This window comes from Cebus imitator, unplaced genomic scaffold (genome assembly GCF_001604975.1).
Source record: "Cebus imitator isolate Cc_AM_T3 unplaced genomic scaffold, Cebus_imitator-1.0 Scaffold702, whole genome shotgun sequence".
NCBI classification, from domain to species: Eukaryota; Metazoa; Chordata; class Mammalia; order Primates; family Cebidae; genus Cebus; species Cebus imitator.
This window is the reverse complement of record NW_016108017.1, coordinates 467,680-486,536: the sequence shown is the minus strand read 5'-3', so window position 1 is coordinate 486,536 and position 18,857 is coordinate 467,680. Positions and strand designations below refer to the sequence as shown.

At 36.1% G+C, this 18,857-nt stretch overlaps 1 protein-coding gene and 1 long non-coding RNA gene across 2 annotated transcripts in view; one reads left to right on the top strand and one right to left on the bottom strand.

Annotated features, from left to right (window-relative positions):
• Nucleotides 1–18,857, bottom strand: part of RASAL2 (RAS protein activator like 2) — a 188,110-nt gene that overhangs the window by 146,203 nt on the left and 23,050 nt on the right. The gene's annotated exons all lie outside the window — the stretch shown is intronic.
• LOC119469547 lies at nucleotides 4,830–9,809 on the top strand. The gene is made up of 3 exons (XR_005198372.1): nucleotides 4,830–5,132; nucleotides 8,690–8,756; nucleotides 9,707–9,809. It is a non-coding gene; the product is annotated as an uncharacterized LOC119469547 (long non-coding RNA).

Sequence of the window (18,857 nt, the reverse complement as noted above, 5' to 3'; positions counted from 1 at the left end):
ATTTTATGATGCTGGTTATATTACATTTTTATTTCAAATATTATATTTTAAAATATATTGCCTTTTTTTTTTTTTTTTTTTTTTTTTAAATATTTTTTTTTTTTTTTTTTTTTTTGAGACAGAGTCTTGCTCTGTTGCCAGGCTGGAGTGCAGGGGCATGATCTTGGCTTACTGCAACCTCTGCCTCACAGGTTCAAGCAATTCTCCTGCCTCAGCGTCCCAAGTAGCTGGGACTACAGGCATGCTCTGCCATGCCCAGCTAATTTTTGTATTATTAGTAGAGATGAGGTTTCACCATGCTGTTCAGGATGGTCTCGATCTCTTGACCTCGTGATCCGCCTGCCTCAGCCTCCCAAAGTGCTGGGATTACAGGCGTGAGTCACCTTGCCTGGCCTGCCTATATTTTTTAGAAGGATTATTTTTTAAAGTTCCTATGTGATGACATGTATTTTTTTTTTATCTTTTAAAAGTTGCAGCCGGTGCAGTGGCTCACGCCTGTAATTCCAATACTTTGGGAGACAGACGCGGTCACATCACTTGAGGTCAGTAGTTTAGGCCAGCCTGGCCAACACTGTGAAACTCTGACTCCACCAAAACTACAAAAATTATCTGGGAGTGGCAGTGTATGCTTGTAATCCGAGCTACTACTTGGGAGGCTGAGGCAGGAGAATGGCTTGAAGCCAGGAGGCGGAGGTTGCAGTGAGCCGAGATAGTGTTATTGTGCTCTGGCCTGCGTGACAAGAGCAAAACTCCGTCTCAAAAAAAGAAAAAGTTACAATAAATGAATTATCTTTTACCAAGTGTAAAACATTGTGGACATGAAAAACCCATAAATAATCATGTTTAGTTTTTGAAAATGTCATTAAATAAGAAAAATAACTTTCAAGAGGTTAAAACTTCCCTTTAAATTACTGCACATGCAGTAAAAAATTATTACTATTATTAAAAAAATTCAACACCATAAGAAATGAATTAGATATTATACCCAGAAAAGGCAAAAGCAATGTTATAAAAGGCATAGAATTATGCAAGGTCTTTAATCAATTCATGATCAATTCCAAAACAATGATCCCACAAAGAAAACATAATGTAGTTCAGCAGCACAAATACTACATTCAAAGATGGATTTACCGTTGCTTTAAAAACAAGCTAAGTTTTTTTCTCTATCACAAGGGTTAACATATTTTCTCTTGGCAGTAAAATATGTTATCTAAATGTATCACTGCTGAAACTACAGAGAAAAATTTACTACTAATGAAAAACTTAAAAATCCTCTAGGAGAAGTTTGTTTCAGTGAGTAGAAAAGTAATTCTCAGAAAAGATAAATAATCTGGTTTTGAATATAGTCAAGAATTATGATTATATACTATTTTGTAACCTATCTTCAACAGTGGTTACTATCAACAGGTAAGTGTGCCCCACAGGTAAAGTAAACTTGGGTTTTTGAACTCATTTAAAACTAAATAATGTATCTGACATGCTGATCTTAACCTATTTATGCTGGAAGTTGCAATTTCTTTTGCGAAAAATCAGACTTTGGAGATGACCTTGAGCAATAGGATATAAATAAGTCCCACAAACTTACCATTCCAATAATATAACATTAGGCATAAATGAGTTAAAATGTCATACTGACAAAAAACAAAAATAGGTGAAAAATAGCTTCATCTCAGTAAAGTCTAATATTTGAGTGATATTTTATGGATGAACAAAATTGAGAGAATAAAAAGAGATTAATAAATCTGATAAGGAAACATTCATTAGTAACTAAAGGCAAATTCACACAACCACTATGACATTTCTCAAGGCCACAGAGAGAAATTAGACAGGGATATCTGTTAAAGAATTGGAGATACCTTTTTCTCCCTCATATAAGGAAATAAAGTGGTTTCCATCTGATTGGTAATGTGACAGCCCACAACACTGATTTTGAGAATATAGTTGTTTTTTTTTTTTTTTTTTTTTTTTTTTTTTGAGACAGAGTCTTGCTCTTATTGCCCAGGCTGGAGTTCAGAGGCACAATCTCTGCTCACTGCAACCTCCACCTCCTGGGCTCAAGCGATTATCCTGCCTCCGGCTCCTGAGTAGCTGGGATTACAGGTGCCTGCCACCATGCCCAGCTAATTTTGTGTGTGTTTTTAGTAGAGACGGGGTTTCACCTCGTTGGCCAGGCTGGTCTTGAACGCCTGACCTCAAGCAATCCTGCCTTGGCCTCCTAAAGTGCTGGGATTACAGTCATGAGCCATGGTACCCAGCTAATTCTAACTTATTAACTTGAGTAACACAGTTATAAAAGCTCATCTTTTACTGTATTTTATTGTATCTCTTTTCTAAACTATATCACTTATGTCAAAACCTATTAAAAGAGGCCAAATTTTCTCCTTTCTCCTATTTGGCATACAGTTTCTTTCAGGGAGCCTATCTACCACTGTGAAACTTTCTAGCTTTTAGTGGCTACTCCAAGGCTATTTCTAGCCAACTGTTATATGCACTGCTAATGATATTCTGCTTTTAAATGTATTTTTTTCCCCACTTAAGGCACATCCAATGTATTATCTCATTAGCTCTATCCCTAGCTCATCTGGTTCCTAATACATATATCTGAATGAATACTTCTTTTATAATTCCTACCTTCAAAAATTAATTATATTTGTTTAAATACCTTTTTGACTCTTTGGTGGCACTAATCTGATTAAAGTGAGAAAGAAACCTAAAGGCCTTTAAGTGGAAAAAAATTAACTGATAATTATCTTTCTTCTATTATCAATTCTCTTTTTAATTCAGCCACTTTTACTTCCTTCTCATCCTATGAATTTATGTTCTACGTACTTTTTTCTACCTTGAATTTTTCCTATGTTATTCCCTACTCTTCAGAGTTAGAACATGTTAAACACAGACAAAATAGGAATGTTGTAAGGAGAATTTTTTAAAAGTGAAATGAATGGAGGTTTCCTGTTATGCTATATAAAAAATCAATTGAAATGATGAAAACTATTAACATGCAAATATCTGAAAACAACAGGAAAGAAAATAGGCTTTAAATTTTACAGAAACAAAAGTAACCACGGGCCAGGTGTGGTGGCTCACATCTGTAATCCCAGCACTTTGGGAGGCCGAGGCAGGTGGATCACGAAGTCAAGAGATTGAGACTATCCTGGCCAACATGGTGAAACCCCGTCTTTACTAAAAATATAAAAATTAGCTGGGTGTGGTGGCACGTGCCTGTAGTCCCAGCTACTCGGGAGGCTGAGGCAGGAGAATTGCTTGAACCTGCGAGGCAGAGGTTGCAGTGAGCTGAGATGGCGCCACTGCACTGCAGCCTGGTGACAAAGTGAGAGTCTGTCTCACCAAAAAAAATAAAATAAAATAAAAATAACCAGAATGATCAAATGAACACAACAGCTTTATGAGAAACTAGGGAGCATTCTTGGTTAAGCACTGTTACTATAGAGACCAGTTGGCAGGTGGGTGCCAAGGGGGGGGTATAACAAAACAAATACTTCATCCCTCGAGGCAGCTACAGTCTGTTTTCCACACAAAATTAAACCAGATTTTCCACCAATCTGATTTATAAATCCTTCCGCTTGAAATGTAAACTTAAAAGGTTTTGATAAACAGCAGAGCCAATCTTGGGCTACCAAAAAAGAGAGCACATGCACATATGCAACTAAATATTTAGCTAATTTTGATCAATTTATTTGAATTATTTATTTTTCCTTTCAGAAAAGGTTCTGGGTAGTCAAGGGCCTAGGACAAGTCTCCAAAATATATTTTAAGATGCATTATAAACAAGCCCACCCCCATCCTTCTACCTTCATTACATAACAGACTGGTGAATTATGACTATACTTAAGAAGACAGGAAGTGGCAAGTGAAAATGGAGAAAAACTAATCAACAAAGTCACAAGATACAGAGATAGAATGCTTTCGGAGATGTCACACCTCAAATTTCTTCTTTTTTTTTTTCTAGAGATTGGGTCTTGCTCTGTTACCCAGGCTGGAGTGCAGTGGTATGATCTGCAACCTTGAACTCCTGGACCAAAGCAATCCTCCCACCTGAGCCTCCCAAGTAGCAGGGATTACAGAAGTGAGCTACTATGCCCAGCTTCAAATTTCTTTAATAGGCTGAGTTAAACCTGTCCAAGCAAGATGAGAAGCATAATACCTACTCTATTATCTTATTGGTTCCATGATTTTATGAGTCAGAGCAAACTGAACTCTGCCTCAAATAAAAGTTTATGTTATTGTACCTCTATTCTTTTGAATCACAATAAAAATCTCACCTGACAAAGAAGCTGAGGTTCAAGGTTCATGATGACAGGATATGGAATTTGAATCCAGGTTAAGACAACTTCAAAGCTGGTGCCATTTCCACTACCCAGCACTGTCACTGGTAAAAGTATCCTTCCAGACAGAATGTGTTCTAGTTATGGGTACCCATTTTCTTTCCTGAAATAGTAAACTCTCTTTCTGTGAAATAACTGCTAAATCTTCTTGTGTGGTTTTTATATACTAATTAATCTCTTAATAACTTAATGCATGCTTTTGCTATAAATAACCTAATATTCATTTTGTGAAATGCAGCAAAAAGAACAAAATGGTCATTTCCTTTCACTAAGATAATTTCTCTTTCCATTCTCTATAGATATAAGAAAATATTTAACAAAAGTGATTTACTAGCAATAAAATCTTAAACACAAATATCTTACTAACACAACTATGGTTACGATATCAACCAACAGCACAGAGTTCAGATCTGACATTCACAACCATGCACACTTGATACTGTGACTTGTTAACTTGGACAATGGCATTTACCAACTTTGTATTTATCAAAACCAACAGTTGTGACTATACTGCTTATAGCCCTGTGGCTATGCAATGATATTTAGTAATTCTCTAATTTCATTACTAAGTGATTTTCTCTGAAGTGGGTATGGTTTTCCTTTCAGGATTAAAAAATACTACCCACATCTAAGATTATTTTTCATTTCGACATGCTTCACCTGAAAGAGTCAAGAAAGCATTTCTCTAATGCATTTTAGATGTCTAGTATCAGTCATTTGCTCAACTACTAGTCACTCACACAGCCTGCAATTATGCACAAAACAACCTGCTATGGTGATAACAAGGTAAGAAACAATCCTACCATCTAAAAGGTTCCAATCTAGTAAAGATGACACATACCAGCAACTAACTGAAAACATAAGGACATACATCCAAATATTAGAAGTACAAAAAGTACTGTTTATCACAGATAAAAATGCTAATGAATTCTGATTAGTGAATAAAGAAAAAGATTGCCAAGAGGTGATATCTAATTGGGCCCTTAGGATAAATGGGATTTCTACATATGGAAGGTGGAAATGAAGATGGAAGTATAGAGAAAGATATTCCAGGTTTTTGCCTTATGTGAACAAAAGCCCATGTTTATAAGAATGCCTAGGGAATCTGAAGCAGTCTTGCATGACCAGAACCTAGAATACATACCTGTCGTAGGTAAAAAAAAAAAAAAAAAAAAAAAAAAAAAAAAAGACAATCTTAACGAGCTAAATCTGGGTTTGAATATATAGGATCTTTAGTGCCACTGCAAATTTGAACCTCATCTTACAGACAATGGAGATCCAGTAAAAGTGTTTAAACAAGGAAAGTAGTATGATTCAATTAGTGATCGAAGATAATGCCAAATAAGCAGTGAATTGAGTTAATATAGAGGGATAAAAATGGAAACAGGAAGAGATAGATGAGTAGCTATTAATATATTTAGGTAGAAACAAAGGAGCAATGTAAAGTTAGAATGACTAGAAGGATGGTGGTCATATTAACAGAAGCAGCCATCACATGAGAATATGTTGCTGGGGAGGGAAGGAACAAAGAAGGGAAACTAATCAAAGATAATGGCTTCAGTTTTGAACATTCTAGTACAGCTGTTCAGATGACCGATTGTGAATTATGGTCTGGAACTGAGAAGAGAAGTGGAAGCCAAAAATAGAGATTTAAAAGGTAGTGGCATAGGGATGACATTTGAAAACATGAATAAAAGTGAAGTCAACTACAGAGAAAGGACAAAGAAAAAGAAGGGTAAGGGTAAGACCTTTAGACATCTCCATTTAAAAAGTGGGAAATACTTTAAAAAGTACAGTGAGGCAGAACATAAGCAATAGAGGAAAAAATGTCACAGAAGTCAAAAAAGAGAAGTTTTAAAGGGAAGTCAATCACTGAAAGCCATGAAGAGAGTTAGAAGGTGACGAGGACTAAAGTTACGAAACTTGGCCAGATGCGATGGCTTTTACCTGTATTCTCAGCACTCTGGGAGGCCAAGGTGGGAACATCACTTAAGGTGAGGCATTTGAGACCAGCCTGGGCAACAGAGTGAGACCCCATCTCCACAAAAAAGTTAATTAAAAAAAGTATCTGGCTGTGGTGACACATGCCTGTAGTCCCAGCTACTTGGGACGCTGAGGTGGGGGAGGATCACTTGAGCCCCGGAGGTCAAGGCTGCAGTAAGCTATGATCATGTCATGTGCCACTGTACTCTAGCCTAGCCACAAAGCAAGACCCCATCTAAAAAAAAGAAAAAAGAAATGAAAGTTCTGAAACTTATCAAATCTCTGGTACCTGGGGGTAATTTCAGTGGCAGATAAAACCAGATTTCAGGGTAATTTAAAAAATTATTGAGGCCAGGTACAGTGGTTCACACCTGTTATTCCAGCACTTTGGGAGGCTGAGGCAGAACTCCTGAGGTCAGGAGTTCGAGACCAGCTTGGTCAACATGGTGAAATCCTGTCTCTACTAAAAATACAAAAATTAGCCAGGTGTGGTGGTACATGTCTGTAATGCCATTTACTTGGGAGGCTGAGACAGAAGAATTGCCTGAACCCAGGAGGTAGAGATTGCAGTGAGCCAAGATGGAGCCACTGCACTCTAGCCTGTGTGACAGAGAAGAGGCTGTCTCAAAAAAAAAAAAAAGAAATAAAAAATTATTGAGCACATATAAACTACTTTTTAGAAAAGGTTGGTAAAGAATGGAGATAGCCACTAAAGTGTCAAAACTTTTGGTCAGTGCTAAACACCAGCTGATATACTGAAAACTTAGAATGTGCTTGTTACTGGGGAAGGATGTTAACCAAATAGTGAATGAGAGCATAACTGGGAATAACTCAAGTGTGCTGTTTTGGTTTTAACTTCGTTTCTAAATTGAGTAAATTTTATGAATAGTCATAATAATAAAGTGAGAGGAAGCTGTTTTTAGTTATAAAAGTATCTATGATGCCTATCACTTCAAATCAAATAGAATGTTACAACTAGTACTGAACAAGCACAGAAACTTGCTTTACTTTACAGAGAAACACTAAAAATATGGAACCTCAGTTAAAAAAAAATATTGTGAACATAATGAAGAATAATTTCCCCAACATTTGGGGGAAAGAAGAGATAAAGAAAATCTTAAGGCCAAATAATAGAACATTAGAAAGTAGTCTGAATTCATAAAATAACAGTTTGAAATATAAAACTTGTCCAATAACCCTGCAGTTCAGATTTTATTTATTTTATTCTCATGCAGATCACTGGCAAATCTGTAACCTAAAGTACTTTAAGAGCTGAAAGAGAATTATTTTGTTAGCCTAATATTTGATAGGCTCACCACTAATACTACTTGGAAAATTGTGAAATAAAATGACTTACAGAGAATTTTTCTCACTTTTTTCTGAATTCTAATTTTATGACATTGCAAGAAACACAGTAAAAATATTCCTACCCTAGGTATAAAAATTGCATTTTTGGATCTTCTCATGTGAGCAAAGACTGCTGTGAGTCTATGAGAGACCTATGTGGAAATCTTACGTATTTTACTATCATGGTCTATGGGTTTTGAATTCATTGGCAGAAATACAATCAAAATGATACATTAAATCACAGCCACAGCATTTATGATTACAGAAATCTTGTTCCATAGCATTTCTTCAGCGGAATTTTTATTTAACAAAGAGGCAAAGACAAGAAAATACCTTTTTTTTGGAAAACATTCCTGAAGCTTCTAATAGAGGCTATTTCGATTGTCTATTAGATTATAATAATTTAACTTAAAAATGTCAAGAAGTTTTTAGTCTTGTTTTGTCAGATTCAATTTATCTTCCTTACTTTAGATAAGGAAAAACTAAGCTGTTTTAATAGCTAACTTAATGTCTTACTACAAGTGTCTATAGAATGAGAAGAGACTTTGCTAATTTTAAAAACAGTATATTTTAGTAGTGTGAAACCCACCTGCTGTCATCAGTGTAACATACCCTTCCATTTAATTCCCTAAAATCTAGGGATTTAACACCCTTAATTGGTTGGGTGTGGTGGTATGCACCTGCATTAAGGCTGCCTGGGAGGGTAAGATGGGAGGATTGCTTGAGCCCAGGAGTTTGAGGCTGCAGTGAGCTGTGATCATGCCACTGCACTCCAGCCTGGGTGACAGAATGACAACCTGTCTTAAAAAAGAAACTATATATATATGCACACGGTTTAGAGTCAACTGGTTCTACAGCTTGTTAAAACAAACAGCAATCCCCAGCCCTCCTCTTTTAACATATTTCCTTCTGCAGAAGCAACCACTTTAATCTCTCTTAGCCAATTGTTTTGGTAGTTAATCAAATATTGAAGAATATGGCTTTACTGATATTTAAAAATTTTTCTATTTTAGACATTATCTATTGACTTTCTACTATGAAATAGGAGAATCTGAATCCTTCCTCCTCCATCACTACCCAGTAGGTGCATACATACTCCTACTCCCTCACCCTCCCTATAAAGTTACATAGTAATTTTCATAAGGGCAAACAATAGTATGACTATATATGCTATTTAGACTCCAGTCACAGAGTAATACCTATGTAGACTGCAGCATAGCGGTGAGGAGCATGGACTTGAAGGCATACTTTCAGGGTTTATATCCTATCTTTGCCACTTACTGGCTATCTAGCTATTTAGGCAAGTTACTTCACCTCTCTATGCCTCAGTTTCCTTATCCACAAAATACTCACTGTAACATTATCTACCTCCTGGGTTTCCAAGGATTAAAAAGTTCATATATGTAAAGAGCCCAATATGTTAAAAAGTGCTATAGAAGTGTTCTCTATGTCCTGAACTACTTTTTTGTTTCTCTTATAGTGTTCTCTTGTATTATTCATTTGCTTAGATACCTATGTGCTTATTGTTAATTCAACCACAAATGCACTTCCCATTCTTTCAATTGATTGACTTAGTTTATCAATTTTGTGTTCTTGTAAAGTCTCCCTACAGCCTTATCAGCTGCTGCAGTCTGAACTGGCTGTCTTTATTTTACATCTTGTACAGAGCCATTAAACTTGGTTCTCTCTATAGCATTCTACTAAAAGTTCCCTTTTTCTCTACCCTGTGCTGGATGGAACTCCTGTCCTCATTTTTAGTAAAACATCCTTCATTAGCTTCAAGAGAAATGATGTGTAGGAGGTGATCTTTTTTAAGTCTTGAATGTCTGAAAATGTCTTTATGCTATCCTCATACTTGACTAATGGTTTAAAGCTAAATATACAACTTTGGGCTGAAAAAAAATTCCTTCAGAATTTTGAGGGCATTCCCCATCATTCTCTAGCTTCTGATATTGCTTATGGGAAGTCCAAAGCCTTTCTGATCTTTTGTATACAATTCAATTCCCCCCCTACTTTTTTTTTTTTTGCAGGTTTATATGATTGTCTCTCTGTCACCAGAGACAATTTGAAATTTCACGGGCTGGACGAGCATGTTGGCTCATGCTTGTAATCCCAGCACTTTGGGAGGCCGAGGCGGGCAGATCACAAGGTTAAGAGATCAAGGCCCTTCTAGCCAACATGGTGAAACCCATCTCTACTAAAATACAAAAATTGGCTGGGCATGGTGGTGCAAGCCTGTAGTCCCAGCTATTTGGGCGGCTGAGCAGGAGAATCGCTTGAATCTGGGAGGCGGAGGTTGCAGTGAGCTGAGATCGTGCCATTGCACTCTAGCCTGGTGACAGACTGAGACTGTCTCAAAATAAAATAAAATAAAATTTCACGAAATGTGCCTTGTCATGGGAACTCAGTAAGCCTTTCAATCTGGAATCACATATGTTTCAGTGGTGGGAAATTTCCTTAAATTATTTTGCCAGGGTTTTGCTCCCTTTCTTTTACTTTTTTTGGAATTACTGTTTTGATATTCAACTTCCTAGACTGGTCCTCTCCTTATTTTATCTTTTTTTCTCTCTCTACTTTCTGAGATATTTTCTCATTTCCATTTTCCAACACTTCTATTGAGTTTTATATTGCAATTTTTTGATAAAAGCTCAACTCTGTAAAACATTCTGTTCTTGTTTCATGTATGTAATATCCTATCTTTCTGAGGATACTAATCATTTTTAACAAGTTTTCTGTTCCCTGCCTAGTCTCTATAACTCCAAGTTATTTTTTTTCCTTTTTCTTTCTCGTGTGTGTGTGTGTGTGTGTGTGTGTGTGTGTGTGTGTGTGTGTAAGTTAGTCTCTCTCTTTCAGGTTTTTCTTGGGAAAGTTGGTATCCTTAGATCTTTCTTCTTGGGCTAAATACCCAAGGTATTCTTCTAATCCCTTGACTGTAAAGTAAAGGCAAGTGAGAGGAGAAAGGTGGAGGAGTTTCATCATTCTATGTGCACATATTCACTTAATTCCCTCATATGCGGTAAAATGCCCTGTTCTCAATTTTGCCTAGTATCTCCCAGTTGAAAGATTCTTGGGCTTTTTTTTTCCTGCAAAGAGTACACTTGGAGTCTTATACCAAGGTGGAGGTATAGGTAGGAAGAAAAGTTGTTCAGTGGAATGGGGAAAAAGAGGAGGCCTGGGGATCTACTGCCACATGTGTCTGGCTCAATTCCTGAGCTGAAGATTCTGTGGTAAAGATCGGCTTCATTTTTAGCTTTCTTCATAGCCAGATTAAGATTTGGCTTTCTTAAGTGAGCTATGTCATTTGCCACACTCTGCTTTTCAGCTTTCAATTTGTGTTTGTGTGTGTGTATGAGTGTTTTCTTCTTTCTCATTCTCCTTGAAGGATCATGTCTTTAAAATAAAATACCTTTACTAGTTTAGTACAGTTTCTGGAGGAGTATAATTAGATGCTTGTGTTCAATCTGCCTTTTATCTCTCCAGATGTCCTGGTTGAATCTAAAAATCATTCCTACTTCCCATCCGATTGTCCAACCACCACAGTGGTGTGCTAAGACTAACATGGCCTTACGGCTGATTAACATCAACCTATAGCGTGGATATCACATTTTAGAATACTCTACTCTGGGCTTCTCGGGCACCAATTTCCACAGAACTTGACTGTATAAACTGGGAACAGCAACTGTGACAATTGCCTATACAAATGACTTGCACAAATTAGAAAGGGAATCCCTTATTGAAGAAATTTACTGCCATCTACTGGAAATTTTATGAAATAACTACAGATCAACCATAACAAGTCAGGTAAACCTAGGAATTAATTGGGTACAGACAATTTGCGCAAACCTAAGAGGCAGCACTGCCTAGGAACCACCTTCACAGAAGTAAACAAATCTCCACTGTGCTAGAATATGGAAAAGAAAAGATCAAATTAGTAATTCCAACTTCAAATTACAGCAGGAATTGTGGTCTAGCACTTCAACTTGGAATTGATAACTAATCTCCCAAACGAAAAAAATGTTACTGCTAATCAAAATCTAGCTCATAAGAGTAACATAAAAATTGATTTTAGTAGGTTAGCTGGAGAACTTAAGTACTTGTTTTTATTTTATTCATATCAGTTTTGAGACCCAAATAACAACTTCCAAAAGAATATTAGGAAAGTGTTCAAATGTAAATGAAGTTTTTGCATTTAATTGGCTAATAATGCAAGCTTCTTTCTAATGGGCAAGCTTGACTACATCGGATTGGCAGAAAGGTCAGTTCTGTTACAATGTTTGCTTTGAAAACTTTAATGTTCCACCACAATTGATTTATTTTAGGGGACAATTTGCACATATCACAAAATTTGTGATTGCTTATGCACAATTTCATCTGTAATAAACACTAAATGAACAAAGAAAACTCTATTCAATAAGCCATGTTCATCTAACTCATAAAGTTAGAACTGATGCTAATTTAATCTAATATACAAAATGCTCATATTCATATACACCTCAAACATCTACCAGCTGCCTAAGTTCACTGCATGAGTGTTATCAGCCACACTCAAACATGTCTGTTGTAACAACATTCTATCTGATTTTAAATAACCCTCCTTCTATCAATTCACAATAAACTTACAAACTAGTCTGTTGCCCACCACCACAAGAAAACTTTAAGATTTTTTCAAGGTAAAGTGCTATATTCATTACTGTGGTTGAAACCTAGTTTTACCATCCTTTTGTGTGTCACCGAGCATGTTTTTGAGAGTAGTGCCCCTAACCACTTTGTCTCCATTTGCATAGGATAGTGATTTTTAGGACTCTGTATGTCACATTATAACAGAACTGACTGTAGCTGGCTATTTTATCCCATAATTAAGCCAATTCTTCCACAATATTATCATCAGTATTACCACATACATATTCCTGAATCTTATTTTAAAGAACAAATATATATTTACTCATGGTTTTTAAGAAAACCCCAAACTATTCAACCAAAACCTTCAGGAACATTTTTCCAGGGTTTTCTACCTTAACTATTCAAAATGATTTTGATAATTCTTGAGCTCATTTGAGCTCTCCTCAAATTACTTGCATATCACTACAATTATTAATGCAGAATACAAATATAAAACCAAGATATTATGTAGCTGTTTTAATGTGAGCATTCTTATAGACAGTAGTCAAATAATCTTATTTTGTAGGACAGGAACAAGACATGACATTTTAAAGAAAACCAATGGCTGCCTTATCCATTGAGCTCCAACTTTCAGAGCTAGAAATACTAGGATATTATTTTTTATAAAGATTTTGATCACTTATATGTATTAATGTATCATCATAAAGTTCAAGGTCTCCTTCTGTTGGTTAAGTAAATACATACATTAATAGCCAATCTAAATATTGACTACTGCCATATACAGGCATTATTTATCAGCATTTTTACTCTATTTTAAAAAGGGAATGATACATCTCTTATATTAAATCTTCATTACTCACATATCCCATCTATCATTGCTATTACCATCCAGTAGTTTTATAGAAGATTCTAGCATCTGGAAACTATTTCATAAATTATCTGGATATTTCTAACAATATCTTGGGAATAAAAAAGGAGTCCTCACTAGTTTACAAATAGAGAAATACTAAAATAGAAGCATGAGATTTCTGCAGCCTTGAGATATTAGAACTGACACTAATTTAACATTTTATCATAAAATACTAAAATAGAAGCATGAGATTTCTGCAGCCTTGAGATATTAGAACTGACACTAATTTAATTTAATAGAAAGGGCCAGGATTAAAACCAAGGTTTCCTAGCCTAAGCAACATAGTGAGACCCTGTCTCTACAATAAATTAAAAAACGAAAAAAGCCAGGCATGGTGGTAAGTGCCTATAATACCAGCCACTTGGCAGGCGGAGGTGGGAGAATCAGTTGAGCCTGGGAAGTTGAGGCTGCAGTGAGTCATGATTACACCACGCCACTGTAAATCTAGCCTGGAAAACAGAATGAGACCCTTTCTCAAATAAAGAAAAAAAGCTAATGTTTGATTAATTAATATCTTTTATTAATTTTGATCAAAAGCTTTATCCTTTATAATATTTTTATAAATACCCTAGAGAACATATTCCAGTTTAATATTAATTTCTCTCAAAGCTTCCTCAAGTTTTTAGTTGCTTAGAGGTCAATAAACTTAGGAAAAGACGGTATACAGTAAAAGGTTGGCTTTTCCTCAGTTTTCCAACTTAATTTCCTTTCTTGGTCTTCATGTATATGTATAAACAAAAAAATTTTAGATAGTTAGCTTTGACTCTAAAAGGCTTTTGATATAGTCTCAAGGCTTGCTAGAATATATCAGAGGCATATTATGTTAAATTATAATTTTAAATATATTTACCAAATGTTTATGGGTTTTTGAGGACTCTAGGATAATAAAACAAATTTACTATCACAGGCACAGTTTTTATAAAAACCCAGACATTCTCTAAGTAAGACCATGGGATAACTTTAACATTTTATCATAAAATACTAAAATAGAAGCATGAGATTTCTGCAGCCTTGAGATACTAGATGTTTAGTTTTGAATTTACCAGTTCATCACTTTCTGTTTGAGGACTAAGAAAGCCTTGGACTTATGAGTATTTGGCATTTTCTAATTAAACCAGCTTTATGATCATGTTTATGAGGTTACATGCAAACAAGTGTTCTTGCTCATTTTAGGCTCATACTGTAGTTTACCCTTTTGGGCATGAAAACATGAACTTTACTGGAATGTCAAAGGAATACAACAAAAACACTGGAGAGAGTTCCCAATTTGCCTTGTGCTATTCACCGGCCAAGCAGTAAGCAATATGAACTAGCAGGGATAAATTTTCTTCCCTGAATAGTTTAAACTTAGAGAATCTTTTGATGACTAAATTAAAATCTGGATATTGTTACTAGGGGAAAATAGTTTTTTCCTAGGTTTTCTAAACCTTTAAGTGGGTACTTTAGACATGATGCTCATGTGCCTTAAGAAAACATCTCATTTCACTGGAAAAAAATTTGATGAAACAAAATCTGTGTCAATTTTAGTATCCCTGGAAACCTGTAAACTCCTGAATGCAATAGTCTGAGAACACTTGTCAGTAAGAAGTAAATTCTGTGCTTAAGCACTCCTTTCTTCCTCCCCATACACATTTGTCTCAACTTGCTTATTTGGAAACAAAATTTTCATCTTTCCTCTTTAGTTCTTCCTTTGCTAGTGCTTCCTCATCTTTCTAACATCTAAATGTTGTCCCAGGGCTTAGTCTTTGCATTTCTTCTGTCATACATTCTCCTAGGAATGTCGCGAAATCTCAGGGCTTTAAATACCATCTATTTGATAAGGCTTGCAATTTGTATCTCCAGTCCGTACCTCTCCCTTTATCTCCAAATTCATATATCTGACAAATTTCTACTTGTATGTCTAACAATACCCTCAAACTTAACGTGTCCAAAAATTGAGCTGCTGGTCAATCACACTTTCAAACTAGTTTCTCTTACAGTCTTCCCCACTTTAAAAAATAGTAACTCCATTCTTCTAGCTCTTTTAGTCAACATTTTTGACTCTTCTCTTTCTCACTTTCCACATCCAATCCATTAAGAAAATTCTGATGGCTCTATTTTCAAATATATCTAGAATCTGGTTACTTCTCAACTGGTCCACAATTAGCATTCTGACCCAAGTTGGTTGTGTATAGATTATTGCAATTGCAAATTGGTTTCTGAACTCCCATTCTTCCACTGCTTCTCTCAATATGAATGCCAGTGGCTTCGTATCTCACAGAGTAAAAGACAAAGCCCTTTGATGACCTATGACCTTCATGATCTGGTCACCCAAGAGCTCAATGACGCCACTTCCTACTACCCCCACCCTTGTTCATTCTACTCCAGCCTTACTGGCATCTATGTTGTTCTTTAAAGACTCCAAACATAATCTCACTTTATACTAACTGTTTCCCCTGGGTGGGACCCCTCACGCCCAGATATCCACATGCCCTACTCCTACACTTTTTGTCAGATCTGTAGTCAAATGTCAATGAGACCTTCTTTAATCACCTTAGCTAAAATTATAATTCCTTGACACTTCCTATCCCCATTCCCAACTTTATTTTTCTCTCTGTACTTACCACCATTCTAGCATAGTACATATTATACTTATTACTACTGCTTATTATCCACTGCCTCTCAATAGGATGTAGGATCCATGAAAGAAGAGATTTTTGTCTATTTTTTTTTCACTGTTAATCCTGAGTACCTAAAGCAGTAACTGACACATAGTTGGATCTCAGTAACTATTGGCTGCATAAATGAACAGCTTTTTGAAAAATAAAACATCTGGCCGGGCACGGTGGCTTACGCCTATAATCCCAGCACTTTGGGAGGCCAAGGTGGGCAGATCATGAGGTCAAGAGATTAAGGCCATAATGACCAATATGGTAAAACCCCGTGTCTCTACTAAAAATACAAAAATTAGCTCGGCATTGTTGCATGCACCTGTAGTCCCAGCTACTAGTGATGCTGAGGCAGGAGAATTGCTTGAACCCAAGAGGCAGAGGTTGCAGTAAGCTGAGATGTAACACTGCACTCCAGCCTGGTGACAGAGCGAGACTCTGTCTCAAAAATAAATAAATAAATAAATAAATAAATAAATAAAATATCAATAAAAGCCACACAATATAATCTAAGACAATAATAAAATGTTCTGTGGACAGCTATCAATAAATTTACTTTGGCCAGGTTTGGTGGCTCACACCTGTAATCCCAGCACTTTGGGAGCCCGAGGCAGACAGATCACCTGAAGTCAGGAGTTCAAGACCAGCCTGGCCAACACGGTGAAATCCCATCTCTACTAAAAATACAAAAATTCGCCGGCCATGGTGGTGCACGCCTGTAATCCCAGCTACTTGGGAGGCTGAGGCAGGCGAATTGCTTCCACCTTGAGGCACAGTTTGCAGTAAGCCGAGATCACACCATTGCATTCCAGCCGGGCGATAGAGCAAAACTCTGTCTCAAAAAAATTAAAATAAAATAAATTTGCTTTGTTATGAACACAATGTGCACATTCTGTTTGGGGAAAGTAGATGTAGGGAATTCAACAAGTAAAAATCCAGTATTTTTCTTGAAATCATCTAAAAACAATACTCCAAACAGACAATATAAGCTATATAGTAAATGCAAAATGCCTCTCTCTTGTCTCATTTATACTATTAATCAATCATTAATTTCATTAATAATTGATTTAAAAGGGAAAAAACTTTAGTAGAAGAATGCTTTTATGTGGTAGGGAAAATAAAAAATAGATTTTTAGGTATATTGGAGAAATCACCTGCTTGAAACTTAGAGCCTCATAAAAGTCCTCTCCTCCTCCAACCTGGGGATGGATGAAATTCTGGCTAGTCATTAAACTCCCACAGAAATAAGGCAGGAAGCACCTAGTCTTAGGATTACATTTTTTCAAATAGGTGTATCCTGATGTGATTATTTCTTGGTAACCCTGTTAGCATTGTATCTAACAAACTCAGAGGGAGAAGAAATAGAGGGGACTAGTTAGTAGACTGCTTTAAGTTTTAAGACTTAAAGTAGCCTAGTAGCAATCACTGTGTTTACTACTACTGTCACTATATGACTGATCAACTTAGTTGATACTTTGTTCTTCATTTTCCTTTCTTCATCTTCCCTCCTTTCATTCATTTTTTTCTCTTGTTCAATCATTTAATCACTCAAATATCTGTGGTGTCTATCATCCTGTCAACCACTTCATAGGTAAACTTTATTTATTTTTATTTTTTAATTTTTGTGGGTACATACTAGGTATATATATTTATGGGGTACATTAGATATTTTGGTACAGGCATGCAATACGTAATATTCACATCATGGAGAATCCATCCTCTCAAGCATTTATCCTTTGTGTTACAAACAACCCAATTATATTCAGTTATTTTTAAATGTGCAATTATATTGATTATTGTCCCTCTGTTATGCTATCAAATACTAGGTCTTACTCATTCTTTCTACTTTTTGTACCCGTTACCCATCCCTACCATCACCCCCACTGCTCTCCACTCTTGCCAGCCTATCCTTCTATTCTCTCTTTATTTTTTCTTTTAGAGACGGGGTTTCTCCATGTTGGTCAGGCTGGTCTCTAACTCCCGACCTCAGATGATCCACCCGCCTCGGCCTCCCAAATTACTGGGATTACAGGTGTGAGCCACCACACCTGGCCCATCCTTCTATTCTCCACACTTGATCTTAGCCAAAAGGCCGAGAAGTGATCATCCTTCTATTCTCTATCTCCATTAGTTCAATTGTTTTGATTTTTAGATCCCACAAATAAGTGAGAACAAACATGCCATGTTTGTTTTTCTATGCCTGGCTTATTTCACTTAATGATCTCCAGTTCCATCCATATTGTGGCAAATAATTGAATCTCATTATTTTTTATGGCTGAATAGGATTCCATTGAGTATACATACTACACTTTCTTTATCCATTCATCTGTTGAGGATAGTTAGGTTACTCCAAATCTTGGCTATTGTGAACAATGCTGCAATAAACATGGGGATGCAGATAACTCTTCAACATACTGACTTCCTTTCTTTTGGGTATATAGTATATATACCATAACCAGCAGGATTGCTGGATCACATGGTAACTATTTTTAGTTTTTTGAGGTTCCTCCAAACTGTTCTCCATAGTGGTTATACTAATTTAGATTCCCACCAACAGTGTACGAGGGTTCCTTTTTCTTCATATATTCACCAGTGTGTGTTATTGTCTGACTTTTGGATAAAAGCCATTTTAACTGGAGTAAAAGGCTATCTTACTGTATTATGTTGATGCAAAAGTAACTGTGGTTTTGCCATTACTTTTCAATGGCAAAAACTGCAATCACTTTTTAGTTTGATTTGCATTTCTCTGATGATCAGTGATGTTGAGCATCTACTCATATGCCATCTTCAATCGTCTGTCTTCATTTGAGAAATGTCTATTCAAATATTTTATCCACTTTTAAATTTAAGAGATTAGATTTTTTTCCATAGAATTATTTGACCTCCTTATATACTCTGGTTATTAATCTCTTGTCAGATAGTTAGTTTGCAAATATTCTCTCCCATTCTGTGGGTTGTCTCTTTACTTTGTTGACTGTGCAGAAGCTTTTTAACTTGATGTGA